At 38.2% G+C, this 21,675-nt stretch overlaps 1 pseudogene; it reads right to left on the minus strand.

The window, feature by feature from the left end:
* LOC138723114 (serine/threonine-protein kinase TNNI3K-like) overlaps positions 1-21,458 on the minus strand; it is a 76,910-nt pseudogene extending 55,452 nt beyond the window's left edge.
* Between the last annotated feature and the right edge of the window lie 217 nt (positions 21,459-21,675).

Below are 21,675 nucleotides of genomic sequence, written 5' to 3' on the forward strand. Positions count from 1 at the left end.
TACTGGATGATGAGGTGCATATATTTGAAAGAAAGTATCTCAGAAACACATCTATGGCTCACACCCTTGCTGCCACTCAGCCACAAAAGTATTTTCAATCATCTGTGTATCTCAACTCTGCCCTTTCAAAAGCTTTTCCTACCACAACTCCTCAATGAACTTGAAGTAACATGTCACTGAAATGAAAAATACACTCTATCTAGAAGTCATCCTTTGAAACTTGAAAATATCCCCAAATACATGCTTTTAGCCAAAGGAAGGGATAAGGAATGACTCGCATGAGCTGAAATAGACCCATTACTACAGCTCACACAGAAGGACTATTTTGAGCAAATGACTGTAATGCTAGATTAATTGTATGTCAATTATACTTCAGTAAAAGAAAGAGGACTCGGAGGTTTGATGCCAGCTTTGGTCAGAACTTCAGATTATGTTTCAATAAGTCTGTGATTTGTATGAATGAAGCAAGCATGGTTGGACTAGTCATGTGCACAGTACCTCATGGAAAAATCCTGCTCTCTGAATGATCATTTTTTCTAGTAACTTAAACATTGCCGCAATTTAGTTTGTGGATTCCAAGGAAAACCAGTAGAATTGCCATGCAATTATTACTGGGAAGTGATGTTCACTTCCTTGGAGAGGTTTATGATAGTGTGCTCACATTCTTCACGCAGTCTTTGAAACATGGGATAAACAAATATCTAAGTGAAACATGTATCTGGGTCCAAGTCTGTCTGTTGGCTATCGAATCTAGTGAGACAATCGTTTGTTTCGAGGGGTCTAGAGGAGGGCATACTACGACATAGCACAGAGCATTAAAGTGAAGAAATGTTGATGTTCAGACTTTCAGAGGAACCAGAGATTGACTTAAAAGTGTAAATTCAGTATGTGAGACATTTTCAGGGGAAGATCCTTTGGACTGTAAAGCAAAGATATCTAACACTAAACTCATAGTTGCCTCAGTGTTTCACTTCTCAGCCTTCTGACATTCCCTGTTCAGTTACCTGTTCATGGCCATAATATGCAGCAATATGCAATGGGGTGAAAAAAACTGCATCCTGAACATTTACATAAGCTCCGTGTTGCAAAAGAATCTCAACAGCCTAGAAAGAAGGAAACAAAAAATTCCTGTTAGAAACAATATATATACATGCATTGTCAACTAGTAAAACAAGATTTCAAAACCTTACATCACCAATTTAAAAAAAAGGAAAAAATCCCCAAACAAGCAAGCTAAAAAGGTGAGAAACTGTGTACAACATGGCAAAGTGATTAACTTACAGTACTTTAACTGAACACTGAATGTCACTGATGCTTTATAAATAAGCCTGCAAATGTGTTTGCTAGTAAATAGATTGATTTATGAAGTAAGAGGTGCAGAAATGACCGTCTGGAGTTGCTCAAAATAACCTTTGATTTTCTTTTAGCCATCATGAGCAAAGACCAACAAAAATATCAGAGTTTTTAGAAGTAAAAGAACAAAATCCAACCAAAGAGAAAGATCTTTTAAAATGTAAATGTATGAAGGTAAATCCTCAAGCGTAATTCTCTCAAGGTGTAAAGATTTCTGTGTGTTTCAGAAGACAATAGCCTTTTGGCTTCAACAAATAAACTTAAGTGCTTTCTTTCAAATTGCTACTTTTTTTTGGAGTTTCGGGGAGCCAGTGTTTTCCTGGACAGCCATGAATTATCAAACACTGACTTTCTGAACAACTGTCAAAATAGAAGTCTGCATCCAACTTCGGATTGTACATCAAAGCCCAAGGGCTGCTAATTTTTTTTGAAGCACAAAGAAGAATTTTGACACACTAAGCAGCTTGTACCATGGATCGAGTATTTCTATATATCACTTTGATGAATGTTAATTTTTGAGTGTAACAATGATGACAGATGCTGGACCATGAATCACCCACAGTACAGTGAGCAACTGGGAAACACCTCCCTGGCAACTGGAAGAAATGAGAAAGAAGGGGGAATGCAAGCTTCTACATTATGCTATTTATACCTGTAGTGAGTTCTGAGCGTGTGGCAAGGGAGAAGGTGGGAGCTGGCAGGAGTGAGAGGACTCCTGAATAAAGGTAATCCTGGGGATGAAAAGCATTCCAAGCAGCCATAGCCAGACTCTGTGGATAATACAGATAATACAGAGCTTGGAAGGCAGATCTGGAGATTGTCCAGCCCAATATCCCTACATAAAGCAGTGTTTCCCAGAGCGGATCTCTCAGGGCCACATCCAGTCAGGTTTTTTAATATTGTTCAGTCTCTAAGGATGAAGGCTCCACAACCTCCCTGGATACATATTCCAGTGTTTGAGCACTGCCACAGTATAAAAGCCATTTCTTCTGCTTAAATGGAATTTCCTGAATTTCAATTTGCGCCCGTCGACATCCTTCCTGTCATAGGTCACCTTGGAGAAGAGCCTGTCTCCCTCTTCTTTATTTCCCATCCCCCCAGAGGTAATTGTACACATTGATAAGATCCCACTACAGTCGTCTCTGCTCCAGGCCGAACCATCCCAGCTCTGCCAGCTTCTCCTCATACGTCAGACGTTTCAATCCATGAACTGTTTTCACAGTCCTTTGGTGCACTCACTCATATATGTTCATACATCTCTTCTCTGTGAGCCCAGCACTGGGGACTGTTCTCCAGATACCATCTCCCCAGTGCTGAACATGGGGGAATAATCACCTCACCTGCCAGGAATACTCCTGCTGGCAGCACTCTTTCTAATGCAGCCCAGGATGTCTTTAACTGCAAGGACATGTTGCTATTTCATATTCAACTTGTTGATGACCAGGATTCCTAGGTCCATTTCTGCCTTCCAGCTGGGCAGCCCCCAGGAAAAATAGAGTTCACATTTGAAAGAAATAGAGACAATGAATCATAGAATTATTTACACTGGAAGGGTCCTCTGGAGGTGCCTAGTCCACCTTCCTGATCAAAGGAAGGACTAATTTCAAAGACTGGTTTGCTTAGGGCCTTGCCCAATTGAATTTTGATTAGTTCCAAGGATAGAGGTCCTGCATCCTCTCTGGAAAGTTTTCAGTGCTGTACCACTCTCATTGTGATCCCCTCGCCCCATTTATATAGTCAGAGTTTCCCTTACTAAATATCGTGTGCATTGACATCCTTTCGTTGCACATCCTTTTGCTATGGAGCATGACAGTTTGACTCCATAAAAAAAAAAAAAAAATCCATGAAAGATCCCCTGAGATCTTGAGAGAAGCTGCCTACCCTTATATCAGCTGAAGACTATAAAAGAAACAGCCTTAGCACATCTGCCTGCTGGATGAGTGTTAATAAGTTCATGTAGTAAGATAAAGAACACACTCAGCTACTGGTTGGTTAATGCTACTGGCTCCCTCCATTTAGGAGGACTTCTCATGTCCAGACAGTTTCCAGTATACTAGGTAGCTTGGTTGACCAGAGGTGAGGAACACATACCCAGCTAGTCTGTGATTTAATGGTTTGATGGCTTTTGAGTGATTAATCTTAGACATTCTTCAGCAAACTGCTATTATAAAACTGAAGTTGTAGGTATTGACTCTAAAAAGAGAAGTTTGAACCTGTAGGTTTTACATGAATATGGTCAAAAATTCTTTGTATTAGTTTAGTTTTAATTGAGGCATGCAACTGTGAAGCTATAACTTGTTCAGGGACATGACCACAACTCCACTTCTTAATTTCTTCGAAAGCTGAAATTCAAAATTTAGATACATCTACAAGCTTCACTGTGGCTCTTCAAGATGAAAAAAACTGCATTGAGCAATGTGGATCCAGCTTTGATGATAAACATAGAACTAGATGGATTTTGACACATTTTTCCAGGCTGTAGAAATGGCTGCCATGCTGGTTACTTTGTGATTTCCTGATAAAAAGAATTTTGTGAGTCATATTAAGCAAACTCCACTCAACTGTAAATGATGAGAGGGGTGCAGAGACAATCTTGATAGTTCCACAGACAAACTACCTTTCTAAGAAAGAAGAAAGGAATCTTAGAAAACAGTGAAAGTTTTGCTAGGCATTACAAGTAGGTGGATATGCTGGAGTGATGTGTAAGGGTGAAACTACTTCAGAAAGTGGAGGCAAAATTTATGATGCAAAAAGAGCTTTGAATTCTTGTAGAAAGACCAGGAAAAGATTTTAATCCTGGGAGAAAGACTATGACTCAAGGTGCGGTATATAAACTAGGGAAAATTTTCAAGCTGAAGAGAAAGCAGTTCTCAACACCTCAGCGTGAGCAGGTACAGTCAGCATAGATGTACGAAGGGTAAGTCTTGCCTGACCAGCCTGATTGTCCTCTACCACAGGATAACTGAATTTTTGGCTGAAGGGAGGACAGTGGATGATATTTACTTTGACTTCTTCACCGTTTTCAACAGTCTCCCTAATATTCTTGTAGCAAATTTGAGATCTTGTGGTCTGAATGGGTGCAAAAGTAGGCAGGTGAAAAAGTGGTTTGGTGACAGGGCTTGGAGGGTAGCAGGTAAAAAGTTGCATTCTGCCTTGAGGCTAAGTATCAAGTTGAGTACTACAGAGGTCTATGCTGGGACCTGCTCTTTGTAATTCCTTTAGCAGGGGTCCTGAAGGCAGCAATGAAGTGCACTCTCTTCATGTTAGCAGGGCACAACAAATAAAGTCCTCAGTAGACCAGAGGTGGGGCTGCCATCCAGAGGGACCCAGACTGGAGGAATGGACCAACATGACCCATGCAAAGTTTGGCAATGACAAACACAAAATCCTGTATGGTGACAGCACAGGCTGTGGTTGCCTGACTAGGAGCAGTTTTGCTGGAAAGGACCTTGAGATCGTGGTTGACAGCAGGCTGAACACGAGCCGCAACAGCAGTTGGCAGCTTCCTGGGGTGCACTCGCAGTGTCACGGCCTGGACAATGAGGGAAGCAACTGCTCCCCTTTTCCACACAACCAATTTTAAATTAAAAATGCCATTTGAACAATACTTTGAACAATACTCTTACTTTGTCGACGAGTGGCTGAGAGAGCTGGGGTTGTTTAGCCTGGAGAAGAGGAGGCTGAAGGGAGACCTTATTGCTCTCTACAACTTGTTGTGGACAGGAGGGTGCTGGCCTCTTCTCCCAAGTGACAGGGGACAGCACAAGAGGGAACGGCCTCAAGCTCTGCCAGGGGAGGTTCAGGCTGAACATTAGGAAAAAACTTTTCATGGAAAGGGTCATTGGGCACTGGAACAGGCTGCCCAGGGAGGTGGTTGAGTCACCTTCCCTGGAGGTGTTTAAGGGACGGGTGGATGAGGTGCTGAGGGACGTGGTTTAGTGATTGATAGGAATGGTTGGACTTGATGATCCAGTGGGTCCTTTCCAACCTAGTGATTCTATGTTTCTTAAGATTCTCTTATGAAAAGTTTGTTCAGCAGCTTTTTGAAAGTTGAAGTCAATTATTTTCACTTCAAAGATAATTAATTGAGCTACTCTGAAGGTTAGAAGTCAACAAAATAAAACATAAGACAGACTACATAAGGATTTTGTCTTTTGGATAAGGGCAAGGGATAAGAAATCCTCTAAGAAAATAAAATCAATTATTATTGTCTTCTTACCAGTCAAAATTTAAATGAGAAGTCAACTTCAACAATTAGTGGCGAGAATTTGCCAAATTCCCTCCACTTTAGGTAATGTAGATATGATCAGTCATGTACTGCAAAGTGTCTCTGCATTAAATTATTACAACTCCTAACTCTTCAGGCATCTGTAAGAATTTTAGAACAAATTCTATCAGACTGAATTAAAAAACCGTTAAAGGAGTTTCTGAATGTTTTAAATAGAGTTTGCTGATGAATGTACAATTAATTGTCTTCCTTAGGAAAAAATCTACTGAAATATTTAATATATGCTCTTCTGCAAGACACGAGGACAGACATCAGACCAGCAATAAGCTTTCATACATTCTTTTATCTCAGCTGTTCCAGTCAGATGAAACACAGGTCACAGATAAATCATTAATGAAAGATGCAGGTACTGGTGTCTTGAAATAAAGTGCTCTCCCTGGGATTGCTTTTCCAAAGGGGGAGCCAGAGAATGGGATTTTGAAAATATTCTACAGGTATTGGTAGATGCTAGACACAACATATTTTAAATGTGGGCAAAGAGATCACTGTAAATTCAACAATATCATAGTTTTAAAAGTTTGCATTTACTTTGACTTCTAGCTGAAACATGTTGCCTAGGACATTCTAGGGAAGAAAGCACAGCTAGAGAACAGTGTTGTCAAGTTTGCCACGGGTTTCAGACAAGTTAGCATTATCAGGTTAAGTTAAGCTCCTTTACTGAGCCACAACTCAAAGCATTTATACTCATGTTTGCCAAACACCTTGGTCTTCAACTTGTGGGCTATGAAAGGCTTTTTGCACTTCATTCAATCTGGACAGTTCATTGCCTGCTAATAAAAACAGCTGTTGAATTCAAAACTCATGAGTTGCAGTCCTCTTTGTCACTGGCCAGGTCCTCAGAGAGAAACAAATTCTGAGACTCTTTGATTCCCCGTTCCCTTGCAGCTGGTGTAGCCATCAGTACTGATGCTGTGTGAATACCAGTTCTGCATTCCTGGTTCTAGATTGCTTCTGAAAAGTTCTGAAAAATTGGTGTCGGATGAAACAAAGAGCTGGGAAGATGCAGCATTGGCATAAAATTCAGGGAATAACAGAAGAGAATTGGAACATTGTGAAACATTTAAATAGGCTCAAATAAATTTAATTTTTCAAGGCTTCTTTAAACATTTGGATGCACTCCTATTACGAGTAAAATTCCAGTGAATGCAGGAGGTGACAAACATGCTGATGTAACATAGGACTTGCAAATGAAAAGGGATTTATTACTGTAGAAAGTCTAAATCCCTTTTCCCCAAGAGGTCCCTGCTACAGACGCATTCACACTTCGGATTCTCAGGTTTGCAGATTGCAAAAATTAAGTCTCAGTGGTTCATCCTGCCTGCAGTCCTCAGTCTAGTTAATGCATCTGTAGATCTTTTAATCTCAGAATGAAAACTTTGACTTAAAATTTGAAATAGAAAATGATGCTCATTTTCCAACACAGTAGTACTGGACAACACAGAAATGAGTACGAGGCACATGCATTGTTTATTCAGCCATGACTTCCTTGGGCTGGAAGCATTTAATATTTTCAAAGTAGCAGACTTAATGAGTGATTAATTAAACTTATTTGGTGATGTTTCTAACATGGTCATCAACTTATTTAATATTTTTTCATTAATTTTTCATTCTTCCCATTGAGACCTGTAACTGCTATTAATAGATAAAATAAGCAAACAGCATAGTATTGGGGAAATAAAACACATCACTGAGTCACAGAGCACATGAAATATTTATACACCATACTGACTTAGATGAGATGGAGCATCTTATTGACACTGATGGCCTTCAATATCCTAATTTCATAGAACTGGTTTCAGGTGTGGGGTAGAGCAAAAGCCACAGACTTACTGTTCAGGGAATGGAGGAAAAAAGCCATTTTCCCTCCCAGTCCTCTCTATTTTTCTCTTAAATGTAGTTGGTCCTCTTCTGTAGTTAAAGACTATATTGTAGAGATTGTTGTATATACCTCTCCTCTTTATTTATTTGATGGTATAAATAATTATTTTTCTTACTGGAATAAATGAAAAAAAATCTATTTTCTCTTTCTTAGATTTATTCTGTTTTTAGGAAAGTTGAGAAAATAATTCCATATTTCCATGTATAGTAATGAATTTGTGGACAAAATAAGCTGTTTAATCTACCAGAGGAGATTCTCAGCTGACTGAAGATTCCAAAGTTATATAAAGAAGGAAAAAAAAAAAAAAAGCCTGCACTTTGACTATAAGTCTTTGGTCCCCAGACCAGCAGATGAACCAAAGAAGATTTATAGAGTCCCACTTCATTTATGGAGAACGCTTCTGATAAAGGTCTAATAATTCCCAAGGAAGAAATAAAGAACTATTCAAAACCACTCACATTAAGGCATTTCTTAGCAAGTTAATGGCCTTTTCCTTGTCGAATGCTGAGCACCGGTATTTTTCAATAACCTCAGTATCAGCTAATGACACGAGACGAATAGCGGGCCTCCTTTTGACATTTGCAGGATAAGGCCCAGACATTTAAAAAATTACTTGAAGCCCCAATGTAGAGAAGAGTACTTTGTATATCCCACAGAGAAAACATTAAATACATACTCCATAAAAGTGAAAAAGATCATTAAAGTCTTAAGACTCTGGCTAATATCTCCATTATAATTCTTGCACAGAACAATTAGATCCAGTGTTTTTTAGTAATAGGATACACAAGGAAGGATTTCCATTAAGCTAATAAAAAGGCTGTATGTGTACTTGAAGTGAATGCCATGATGCCCTGTGAGCTGAGACATGTGATGCTACAATGCAGTCCCCAATCCCCACTCACACTCATAGAATCATAGAATCACCAGGTTGGAAGAGACCCACCGGATCATCGACTCCAACCATTCCTATCAGCCTCACACGTGCACAGACATACTGACGAGCCTCATTCTTCCACCTAGAGAGTTGACCTTCAAATTATAAATAGTTAGCCTGCTCCGCTAGGATGCTGCCTCACTCTCTGGCTTTAACAGGTGCCACAGACTGATTTGTCCCCTGATTGCTGTTGGAGTTGCTGACTGAAACACTGAAGACTAAGAGCTTTTTAGTTGATTGCCTTCATATGACCACCCGTAAATTATTTTAACCTTCTTTAATTTCACCTTCTTCACACACACAGACTCTCTAGGTATTTCAAGGATGACACCAACTGTATTTTTACGTATCCTGTCTTCAAGAAGAAGTGCACACCTATTGAATTTAAATAATTTTGGAACCAGTTTGAAGGCTGCAACATAAAGCTAAATTCACCAGTATCCTGAGTTACTCCTGGTGGCCCTCATGTCTGATAAAGTTCTCAGCAGACAAAGTATGCATAATCCCACGCCCATGAATCTCAATCTCCACATACGTATAACCTATATATATATAATCCATAAGAGGGTGAAAGAAGATAACATTTATTTCCATTAGAAATGGGAGGTACCTTTACATTGACACAACTTCCTTTCACGTGACTTACCGTGTACTCAGTATACTAAGTAACATTAAAACTGCTCCAGTAAGTCTCTGCCTCCTTTACTCTCACAATCAGGCAGCCTTTTGCAGCCAAGCTATGTGAGAAGATTTCCTAAGGGAGTACAGTTCTCACTTGCACTTGCAAAAGTGTTGGTATGTCAGCTGTACAGAGCTGGATTTGCAAAGCTTGGCTTGTTTCTCCCAGTGACTACTTTCCTGATGGGATTATTTGCATCAGTGTCCAAGGACTCCAAAGAACTTGGAGCCTTGCAATGACTGCTGTGATGTTCGGTACTGTCTCTATGCATGGATATGTGCAGCTAACACACAAAGTGAAACACTCAAAAGTATTAAGTGCAAAAATTTGCAAAGAGTGCCTATTGCAAATTTCAGAAGCTTCAAAGTAATTCAGATGTGTAATTAACTTAAATTTTAAAGAGATTATTTCACCAACAATACAGCATGTTTGAAAAGATAGAAGTCTCTCTCTTTTGACGTATTATTACCTAACTATTCCTATGTGCATAAGTATAGTAAATTCTTTGTGTGTGTGCGTGAATAAGCTGGTTGACTGAAATTGTGGCAGAAGAGAAAGCTTTCTTTACATATATAAGCTCAGTGACTGTTTTAACTTGGGAGTTCGTAAGTCTCTCTTGCCATGTACATACACAGAAGTTGTCCTTTTCTGTTGAAAACTGCACATAGGCTTTGTTCTACTCATCCAGTCACACTCTATATTTGAAGTGAATTTATAAGTCTAAAATTCACAATTAAATTCACAGCTTAAAGGCAAGTATTAATATAATCTATTTTGCCTCCTTTGTACTTTTTTCCCCATTTCTTCCTGATTATCTCGCTTTAAAGAATTCTGATGTTTCTGTCTCCATAAATTAGTCCAGCACTCTGTAAAAGTTAAGACTTTTACTCAAGCAGAGGACAAAATCTTTGCTTGCTTAATGGACCCAAAGGAGATAAGAAGCAAAGCACCTGAATTCATGAGTGCGTTTACAGTCATAAACCCTTCATTACCAAGGTAATTTTGCACACCCAGTACTTTAAGAGATTAAAAAAAATAAATAAATTACACTGAGTGAGCTGTTGCCAGGGTGACAGAAATGAGATGAAGCGTGAAATGACAGAACCGAGGTGATAAATGCTAGGAAAACAGATTCATGACTGACAACAGGTCTAGAAAGGGAAGGACCTGATTAGGGGCATTTAGGGAACCTCATTCCTCTCTTCCTTCCTCTGCTCCCCATAGCGATAAGCCTCCAACCCATAGAAGACTTACCAATATGGATGTTTGAGATTTACGTTAGACTTACCCTGACAAGTTTTCTCTGCACTAATCTGAAGTATAGAAGAGCTCTAAACTGAGAACCTCTGCGCCTTTCTGAAGTGAAAACCACAGAGCTGTGAAGCAGAGCCTGTGACAGCTAGAAGAGGGAATAAAACTCTCTTACTGTGTGTTCTTCGCACTCAGAAAAACAGCATTTGGAAGCCTTACTCCATGACCAGGTTCAGAAATCCTGACATACATGAGTGAGCACGTTTCATCACATAACTATCAGTTAACACTTCTGATATGTAGAAAACAATAACATTTTTTTTTGCCAAGACTTAAAAGACATTTATATAAAGGTAAGAGAGTGACAAACGGATCTATGTCCTTTGTGCATGTTTCTTCAATGTCAAAACACTCATTTGTACACAAAACTAAATAAAATTTAGGTGTACTAAACCAGTTGTGAGTTTTGTTTTGAAATGCATGAATCTAAAATTAAATGACCTGCTGATATTAGCACTCACTTATTATAATTTCCTGTACAGAAAAAGGGAAACAGACCTTATGATGACCAGCGATTGTGGCAATGTGAAGGGCTGTCAAAGCTCCATACCCAACTTGCTGAATGTCAGCTCCACCATGCAGCAGTGCGGTTAGCAGTTCTGTGTTGTCCTGAAAGGCATGAGTTTAAAACATGTTATTTATTTCTGGGACATAGTGCTAACATTACAGGAAAGCAGCCAAAGAGATGCCCGTGTCTAGGTCCTCTCAGCTACTACACTGCTGCATTTCAAGAAAAATGACTGACCATGACCCCAGGAGAATCATAGAATCATAGAATCATAGAATAACCAGGTTGGAAAAGACCCACCGGATCATCGAGTCCAACCATTCCCATCAATCACTAAACCATGCCCCTTAGCACCTCGTCCACCCGTGCCTTAAACACCTCCAGGGAAGGTGACTCAACCACCTCCCTGGGCAGCCTCTGCCAGTGCCCAATGACCCTTTCTGTAAAGAATTTTTTCCTAACGTCTAGCCTAAACCTCCCCTGGCGGAGCTTGAGGCCATTCCCTCTTGTCCTGTCCCCTGTCACCTGGGAGAAGAGGCCAGCACCCTCCTCTCTACAACGTCCTTTCAGGTAGTTGGAGAGAGCAATGAGGTCTCCCCTCAGCCTCCTCTTCTCCAGGCTAAACAACCCCAGCTCTCTCAGCCGCTCCTCATAAGGCCTGTTCTCCAGCCCTTTCACCAGCTTTGTTGCTCTTCTGGAAATGCCAGTTTGACTTCTCTCCAATGCAGACTTTGATCTTCTCTCTGTGCAAATATTCTAATTATCAGATTATTACCTAATAGAAGTCAAGCTGCGTCCTTTTCCACAGGTGAGCTTTTGGAGGAGAATGACTGTGACTGATGATTCCTGATGCATTTGGAATGGGATATTTGCATTAAAGACCATCTACCATATCTGTGTCCTCTTGCAACAGACTGAGGAACACCACTGATGGATCAAGAGTGACACACAAGTGCCAACCTACTTAACCTTCCATCAGCTTTGAATATACAGCAAATCATAATGCTGTCTGTCATGAGAGCTTTTCAGAAGAGGCTGTTATGGCCTTGTGGCAACCATGGGACATAAAAGGATTAAACATCACAGTCTAGAATAGAAAATCCTAAATTTGATCTGAGGTCCTTCTAAAAAGTTAAGTGGTTTTGGAGCTATTCTATACATGGATGAAATTTGTAAGATGCTCCAACTCAAGATAAGAATCATAATAGTTCTTTAGGACAATGCTGTCTTTGTCCACTTTATTCCTTCCTACTGTTATTGTTGAGTCATAAAAGATAAATACAATAGTGAAGAAAACTAATACTGAAGCTGAATGTGGAACCTCAGGAGGCTCAACAAAAAGGAAGCAAAAAAAGAGACTAATTGTAAAATAAAGCCCTTTGAGATTGTTTATGTTAATAGCTGTAATAATAAAAAGAACACACCTCTACCTTGAGTATCATTGCATGATTTAATCAATACTTCCATCCTCGTGGATGACATTGCAGAAGGCACGTGCTAATTTCCTTACATCCCCACGCACTGTAAATGCGAAATTTACATTTTCACCAGAAACAGCAACTAGAGCGTTCAACTAGACAGCTCAAACAAACAAGCTGCGCAGTTCTGATTTCTTTCCATCAATTATTTTAAAAATAATTTACCTTATAAGCTGCCAAGTGCAGAGCTGTAAATCCATTTCTTGTTAATCTGGATGGGTGCAGTCCTTTCAGCATAAGAGTTCTAATATGTGATTTGTTACCTTTAGGAAAAGAAAAAGTTAGAAAACAGTGATATTTGCAGGAAAAAATATGCAGATGATGTAAAAAACTTCTGTGAGAGTCTGAAAGCAAAGTGAAATAGGTAGCTCATCTGCTGATCCGAGGCAAGTCATAAAATACACCTTGCAAAGCCTCAAAGTGGAATTAGGCATCATCTCCTTACCCACTGGGACAGTCGCAGATCTGGCCATGTACCGGCTCACTGTTAGTTCACACTTTAATATGAATTTGTTAAAGACAGTTGAACATCTAGAGAACCAAACTCCTCCTTTAAGGTCCAGACCTTGCTGAAAAGAACTCCAGTAACTAGCAAACGCCTCCAGAATCTTGGCTTTCTCAGACACTTAACTCTTTTGTCCATTCAAAACAGAAGCACTGCACTCCTTTATACAACATTATTCCAGGGGCAGTCGTTTTGAGGGGTGCTAGTGAATGTCAGCATGGGCAAGCAGCTTTACTCCTACCTTTCTGATGCACAGAAATGATCTCAAAAAACATATCTATTTTCCTAATACTTAGATAGTAATCAAGGACATTGTTGGACCTAAGAGCTTCTGTCTCTCTTTCAGGTGTTCACATATCATACCTAATTAATTAACATTGTATATTTTCTTAAACATCTTCTCTACCATCCCACCAATTGCTTTAATGTTACCAGGTGTCAACGCCATCTTTGGATATGATCTTGCACTCTCTGAAATTAAGAGTAAAGTTCTACTCAGCTTTCAGCAGTGTAGGATCATCTCCTCCTTCATGATAGCATCTAAGATGGAGAAAATAGTTTATGCATGTTATTATTAAGTACTTTGCAGAGCTGAAGCCGTAGGGTAAAATTCTTTGCCTCTCTCAGCCAATTTCTGTGGAAAATTGTATAACAAGTGAATCATGGTATCATAGAATCATGGAATCGTTAGGGTTGGAAGTGACCTCTAGTGACATCTAGTTACAACCCCCCCCAGGGACATCCCACTAGATCAAAGTATGCACATGAATCAATGACTCACTATGTGGATAACAGAGCAGCAATGTGGATCAGAACAGATAATTCCACCATTACTGCATTTTTATGCACATCCCAGAAGACATCTCGCAGTCTTTTCTTGTGTACTCTGATTTGCTATCTGCAAAAATCCTATCAGATGATATTTTTCACTGAAGCATTTAAGTTATTATTTTTTTAATCACCATAAAATAAAATACTGGTGTTACCATTATACTGGAAAAATAGACGTTGAACAGATGGCAAAGTATTGCTAAAATCTTCTCCCTATCCTGAAGTCTATACCCTATACACAATACAGAAATGTAAAGCAGTACTATGTGATGAATATGGATTGATTAACTAGTGCATATAGAAAGTACTTTTGAATCAGTTAAACAACTATTGTACAACATAGTACACTATCACTCAAAATGTTTTGTGGACTGAAGAATAAGCTATAATGGCGTTTGGCATAACTTGACTCAACCCCTCAGCACTAGAGTTTAGAGTAATGCTTAGAGATGCTTATCAGCCGTCAACAATGACAACACAGCATAGAATTAACTAAAGATACAATCTTCCTGAGAGTTACTAGACAGAACAAATCAGTAGCCATGTAAATAAAATGTTTTAAGAACATTACATTTCAAATACATACCCCCACATATGCAACATAAATGAAGAAGAGACAGCCCATTTTCTGTGCGGTAATTTAAATAGACTTTGCAGAAGGCTTCATCAGAGCTAAAAAAGAGATTTTACAGATTATTACTGTTTTCACCCTTTAGCACAGTTTCTTTCATTTGGAAAAAATTTAAAAGAGAACTCTTAATATATATTTATTTTTTTCTGAGACACAGGGCCAAATTTATACCCGTTCATACTCACTTAATCTAGAAATAGTTTACTGATAGTAAGTGAGTAGTCCGGGTTTTTCATTTTTTGTACAATCCTGCTATTCAGTCACAGAATCTGCATTCTAAGTTCAGCTAATTTAGAGGAAAAAAAAGAGGAAAGGCTCATTAGGAACATAAATAATCCATACAAAATCAGTTTTTTCTATTTGTGCAATAATAAATAAGAAATATTTTAAAAACCTATGTGTTTATTCTGAAGTGATGAACACAACACACAGAGAATTAGAGGCAAACAAGGTAAGTGAAAACAATAACCAGAAAAAGCCTTTCCTAAACTGTGTTTATGTTCTCCAAATGAGATCGTAGCAACACTACACAATCAATATGTGGAAAAATTTATATGGAAAGACTACAGAAGTGCACCCATGAAAGGGAAGTAACCAAAGCCCAGATAGAAATTTGGTGGTGATTAAAGGGAAAATGTTTCTAAAGCATTTTGCAGGAATGAACTAGTCTTTCCAAAAGTGACATTTCTGGGTGCGATTTGCAGTTTCAGTAGCACATAAAGTCCAAAGATCTGTGAGTGTTACTTTGAGGCACCAGGAAGAGCAGGCACCTGCATTGCTCAGCAGACTGGTGTAATCTTATAGTGCTGTTTTTCTAATTTAATTTGTTGCACTGGCATGAGATATATTAAAACAGAATTTTAAAATCATTTGTAGAGCATCAGTCCAACTTTTCATTAACTAGTACTCAAGTATTTCTGGTTTTGATATATATATAAAAAAAATATTACTGTTTGTACTCATATCCTACTAAGGAAAAGCATGTTTGCACTTAAAATTCTCGGACAACTACATGTCACTCACATATTGTAACACTGGCAAAATGAAGCTTCATATAACATATAATAAATACATAACATATAACACATAACATACAACACATAACACATAACACATAACACATAACATATATTTAATATGTAATTTTCTTCCACATTTTTGGTATTACATTTTTACATAGCTTAATGATTTCATAGTGTTTAGGCCACACAAGGCTGAAATTAAATGGATAATTACAAGAAAGTAATTATTATTTGTACATTTGTAATACAATAACTCTTAAATGGGATGCATACCAAATCTGACTCATTAGAGATGTTCAGCATTTGTATTTGATGCTCTGTTCTTTTTATTTAAAAAAAAAAAGTACATAAAAATAGAGTATTTCATAAAACAATGGTAGAAACACTGGCAAGGGGACGGATGGTAACCTAAAGATGATTCTAGTTTCACAAAGAAACATGAAGGACATCTTCGTGTAATATTGTGGACAATGTGACTGGACACTCTCCCTTCACGGAGTGAATGCTCCCTACATTATTAGAGAGCAGTAACCTCTCCATGGCTGGAGCTACACCCACCTCCATCTGGAAGTCCTACCTAAATTTGCATTACAGTTTATTTGAAAAGTTCCTGAATGCCTGAAGTGTCACCTCTATTTTTTAAACAGGGAAGAAAGCCTCCAAAAAGGGTGAAGGAGAATGTTCACTCTGTTGTTACTTTGATTGTTAAACAATTGGTGTACTTGAATATTTTAGCTTTTGTTGTCAAGACTCACAGTTTCTTTTAGTGCAGATTGATTCGTTACTGCTCAGTTAAACACCCTTAGTAATTACATTTGTGGAAAACTAAATACATATAGTAATTAATATTTTTGTGGAGAGTGTAAATTTTGATCTTTCATTAGGTGTTTGGGTTTTAATCTGTTCAGTATCAGTGTGCCAACGATCAAGGTTTAGCAGAACACTAAGATTTTTGTGTCTATAAATCCATCCTGAGTGAGTAGCACTATTAAACATATGTAATGTAGTTACAAATAAAAATAAGGATTTAATACTTCTCTCTCCTTTTAAAACATAAACCTATGCAAATCTCCTCTTAGCAACATGACCCCTGTCAAGCAAAGTGACACTCAGGCCTTACCTTTCAATAAATATTTCAATAATTTACTCTTCAAAAGGAATTTAAAGGGCAGATGAAACCAGAGATTTGTCTTGGTTTTTGTTACCTTAGTTAAGTCTATACTAAAAGTAATTCTGCTTGTTCAATATGTGTCATCATTCTAAACCATGAATAAACCTTATGTTTTCAAATTATTTTTCATGAAGTATGGTAAAATTCATTTGGAAATTATAAACTACCGCATTTTTCTGGGGTTTGTTTTGGAAGAAATAATTTTAACTTTCAGATGTGAAATGTTTAGTGAAGCAGTTTGAGAGCTATTAAATTATGAAGCGACACATTACAGAAGCTGTAGCCTGGACTCTCCGGGACAGTGTATGCTGAGACATCCAGTGCCATAACAACTGCAATCACCTAGGGACTGGGCAAAAGGAGGAGCACCTGTACTGCTCCTCCAGGAATTGCTGTTCACAGAAGAAAATGGTGGTATGAATTGCAAATGTGTAAAGTATTTGGGGAGGGACTCTTTACAAAGGCTTGTAGTGATAGGACTAGGGGCAATGGGTAGGAACTGGGGAGGGGCAGATTTGGACTAGACATAAGGAGAAATTTCCTCACTCTGAGAGTGGTGAGGCACCAGCACAGGTTGCCCAGGGAAGCTGTGGCTGCCCCATCCCTGGAGGTGTTCAAGGCCAGGTTGGATGCGCCTTGGTCTGGTGGGAGGTGTCCCTGCCCATGGCAGGGGGTTGGAACTGGATGACCCTTATGGTCCCTTCCAACTCAAACTATTCCATGATTCTATGAAAGCATTGTATTTATGTAAGTAAATAATTCAGTGGCTCTAATAAAAATGAAATTAAATAGTAATTAAATATTACATATATAAAAATTAAATATTTTCCTTGTGAGAAAATTTGACTTTTTTTTCCTTATAAAAACTGGCTTTTGCGAAAACACTTCTTTTTCTGATGAAAACTCCTGACTGCCTGTTATCAGTACTGAATGTTTTATAATCATAGAATCATAGAATCACCAGGTTGGAAGAGACCCACCAGATCATTGAGTCCAACCATTCCCATCAATCTCTGAACCATGCCCCTCAGTACCTCATCCACCCACACCTTAAACGCCTCCAGGGAAGGCGAGTCAACCACCTCCCTGGGCAGACCGTTCCATTGCCTAATGACCCTTTCAGTGAAGAATTTTTTTCCTTATGTCGAGTCTGAACCTCCCCTGGCAGAGCTTGAGGCCCTTCCCTCTTGTCCTGTCCCCTGTCACTTGGGAGAAGAGGCCAGCTCCCTCCTCTCCACAACCTCCTTTCAGGTAGTTGTAGAGAGCAATGAGGTCTCCCCTCAGCCTCCTCTTCTCCAGGATAAACAACCCCAGCTCTCTCAGTGTATGGTTTCAAACAGATATGGGCCTGATAAAGACAGAGCACAGGATTTATTTATAAATGCAAAAATTGGATTTATTTTGTGAAACCTGTGTGCCTCAGTGGCATTAATTCTTACATAAGTCTAGATTTACATACGCATTCCTTAGAAGACGGGTATCATGTGTTAAGGAAGCTCATTTTTTAATGTCTGAAATGTTAACTGCTTCCGCATGGAACATTTTTGTCACATGTATTCACATTTACCTTTGTCTGGTGACAGCCCTTCATCTGCCACTGCCATTTTACCATTTGGAAAATATTTTGCTCAGTAAAAATAAAATCTCATTCTTCAAATATGTTTTCTCTTTGTGCAATTGTTCTCTGACTTACTGTGATTAATGACAGTGATAGTGATTACTATGATTAATGATAGCTCATCTGTTTTTCAGGTTTTCCTTCAGGGTCAATTGAGGGGAAAATAAATTCCAGGTTATGGGGAACAAATCCTTTTAGATGTCTTTTCTTTGCTGTAGCACGTTAGGTATGCAGGAAAGTACACACTGTACACATTGGTGCACTGCAGTAACTGCAGTTGATTGTTTTGCTTGAAGGATGAATTCAGTAAGTCTCAAAATCACAGCATATTATCGTGCTGTAAAGTCATGTCTCCTGCTTCAATTTCTGTCTTCCAGAATACATTGAAAGTTCATATTCCTAGCACTTAATGTGTGTTTAGGAACCCACGGATTACCATTATTACCATTTAGTGATTGATAGGAATGGTTGGACTGGATGATCTGGTGGGTCTTTTCTAACCTGTTGATTCTATGATTATAGCTATATACTTCAATTTTCATCTTCTCCCAGTTTGAAAAGTAATAATTAAAAGTTTCAGTTTGTTTTGTTAATGATATTTACTTCTAATATTATTTGAATTCTTACAAAATGGCAAAATTTAGATGTTTTTGCAGGAAAATATTGCAAGGGAATTTTTATATATTAAAAGCTGTGATTAAAAGGCCTACATTGAAAATGAAAACTAGCTCACATGACAATGCTCAGGGCCTAGTTTTATATACTTGTCCTCTTAATTTCTTTCTGAAGACATAATTGCTTCTTTTAGGGAAATGAAATTCTGACTTTTTATTTTTAGGGTGGTCTTTTTAGGAAACCATTGCACTAGTAGTTCTGAGATACAGCAACAGAATGGGGACAACTTTTATCCAAGGAGTGACAGGTACTGCACTATGGATACATTTACTTTTCACTATTGCAGCTACTCTTTTTTTTTTTTCCCAAGGCATTGGACAATTTACCCTTTGACCCGCACATGGGTTCCCCAACAATGGGGTGTTGGCAATTCTTTCCTCTGCTAGGCTGTGTCACTTTTCTCATATTTATGTTCCAAATCCTTCACAGCAGGGATTTTAACAGCTACTTATGTAATTTCCATCTGACAAATTACCTTCCTTACCTTAGCTTCCAACAACCATCCAGTTCCTTAGTTCTTAGTTTTGATATAAATTGATTTGTTTTAACAGTTGGAAAAAAACTATTAATTCCTCTGCTACTTCAGAGATAAGAAGTCTTCAAAAATAACGACTGCTTCTGTAGAAACATTTTTTGCATAGTCAAGACTGATTTTTCACACAGGCCATCCTTGGATTTTAAACATGTACAAAACCTGACTGACTTCGTTATCCGTGGGCGAAGGCAGCTTTTGAAAAGAACCTCACTGGCTGATTCCTCAAGCCTGAGTGAAAAAAAAAGAGTTTGGCTGACATCTTCTCAGGCTTGCATGAGGCAGCAAGATAGACTGATAAGCTGAACTGCCAAAGGTCTGACAATCTTGAAGTTGTATTTTTCCTTATTATTGTGCCTAATGCAGGAATTAAGCACTTTCGCCACATACTCTGTTGTCTCGCTCGTCTAAAATGGTCCTCTCCCGCTCTAATTTGTTAGGATAGTTAGTTTTAATATTAAATAGACTTAAAATGAGACAAGTACTAAAGCACTTTACTGGATCACAGGCAAAGTGGTCAGGATATTGCAGTGAAAGCCCAGTGTCGTCTTTCACTTAACAGGCTCAAACAGTGATAATTATGCTGGCTGAAAGTGAGCATGATGAATTATTTATATGACCAGTTTGGCTTTTTGAGCTCATGAGTTCTTTCCGATTGGAATCCCCTATTTTATTCAAGTGGTTTTGATGTCTGAAATTATCTACCTGATCGTTTTCTTTATGCACAGGCGATGAGCTGGGTGTTTTCTGTATTTGAGCTTTTCAGATAATGAACCTGTAAGTATGTTACTCAGTTGGGTGAACTTGGTTGTTACCATGTGCTGTCCTGAGAGAGTGATTATGATATGAATTTGAAATCCACTTTCAGAAGACAAACTGCTTTTGTGTTTCTTTAAAATTTGTTCCTTTGGTAATATTCCTGTTTGAAGAAACGCATTAGCAAAACTTAAAAGTACACAAAAAAAAATAGACATCCCATTAAAGTTGATTAATTTACAAAAGCACATAGGTGTTTGTTGTAAAATATTGGCGTTATTAATTAACAGCCACTAAGTTTGCTACTAGGCTGTGAGACTCTGGCCTAGAACAACAATGACATATTCTCAGAAACAGACATTAAAGAACATGCATTCCAGTCATGACAAACTCCTTCCATAAGAGAACACCTGAAACTGTTTAATAGCAAATAGTCATTTGAAAGAAATTAATGAACATATTTCCAGAATATTTTACCTAAAAACATGCTTTAGTTCTGTCAGCTCCTTTTCTTTGATTTGCAGGTCATCTTCTAAATGTTCTATGATTATAGCATATGATTCACTAACTTTCTTCTTCCATTCATCTACCAAGAAAAAAAACCAATTTTTAAAACACTTCAAAACATATGAAACCCAGGAGCTCAAATCAAAGCGTCTCAGCAACCAAAGCATTTGATTTTTAAAAATGCAGCTGTAATGTTTAATATATTTTTTATTAAAGTATGAATGTTTAAAATATTTCAGCTATTAAACCAGTTTTGCTGCAACCAAGAAACACATATGTGCTGACTTACGGACAGCTTGCACATACGAACCCTTATCGGAAATATTTTTAACTTCAATAAGAAAAAAACTTAAATCTTAGGTTGCATTTGTTAGCTCTTCTTTCTTAAATCTCAGCATAGACACACAGCATACAAAGACTGGAAGTTTAAAGTTTTTTTCTAATGAAGTACAAGTTACATCAGTATAATAATCTGGGTTAATATGATCTTACATGATTGTACAAAGAAATTTAGATAACGAGCCTTTCATTTTCTTTTACAGAATGTAGATGCGATTTGGATTAAGCCGTTCTTCTTGTAAACCAAGAACAATACAATACCTTATCCTGAACTCAAATAGCAATGAGTTATTTCCTGAAACTTCATTTGGATCCTGTAGACGGATATATGGTATATCACATTTAAAAAAGCAATATTAATTACCAGTGCAAGTTTGGGTTGGTCTAGATTTATAATTTCCCATTTGTCCAATGTATCTTCTTTGTTTCAGCAAGTTCTTGCAGTAATATGATTCCTTGTTCAAGAGCATCGACAGACCTACCGAAAAATACTTGTGATAGTCTCTGCCTAAAAATAAACCCTGTGCCACATGGAATGTCATCCAACAATGACACGGAGCAAAACAGTCTGTGCTGTCAACTATAAAAAAATAATAAAGGTACCTACTCAGCTTGCTTAAAAATCTACTGTCTGTTTCAATAGAAACATGTGCTTTCA

This window comes from Phaenicophaeus curvirostris, chromosome 8 (assembly GCF_032191515.1).
Source record: "Phaenicophaeus curvirostris isolate KB17595 chromosome 8, BPBGC_Pcur_1.0, whole genome shotgun sequence".
NCBI lineage: Eukaryota > Metazoa > Chordata > Aves > Cuculiformes > Cuculidae > Phaenicophaeus > Phaenicophaeus curvirostris.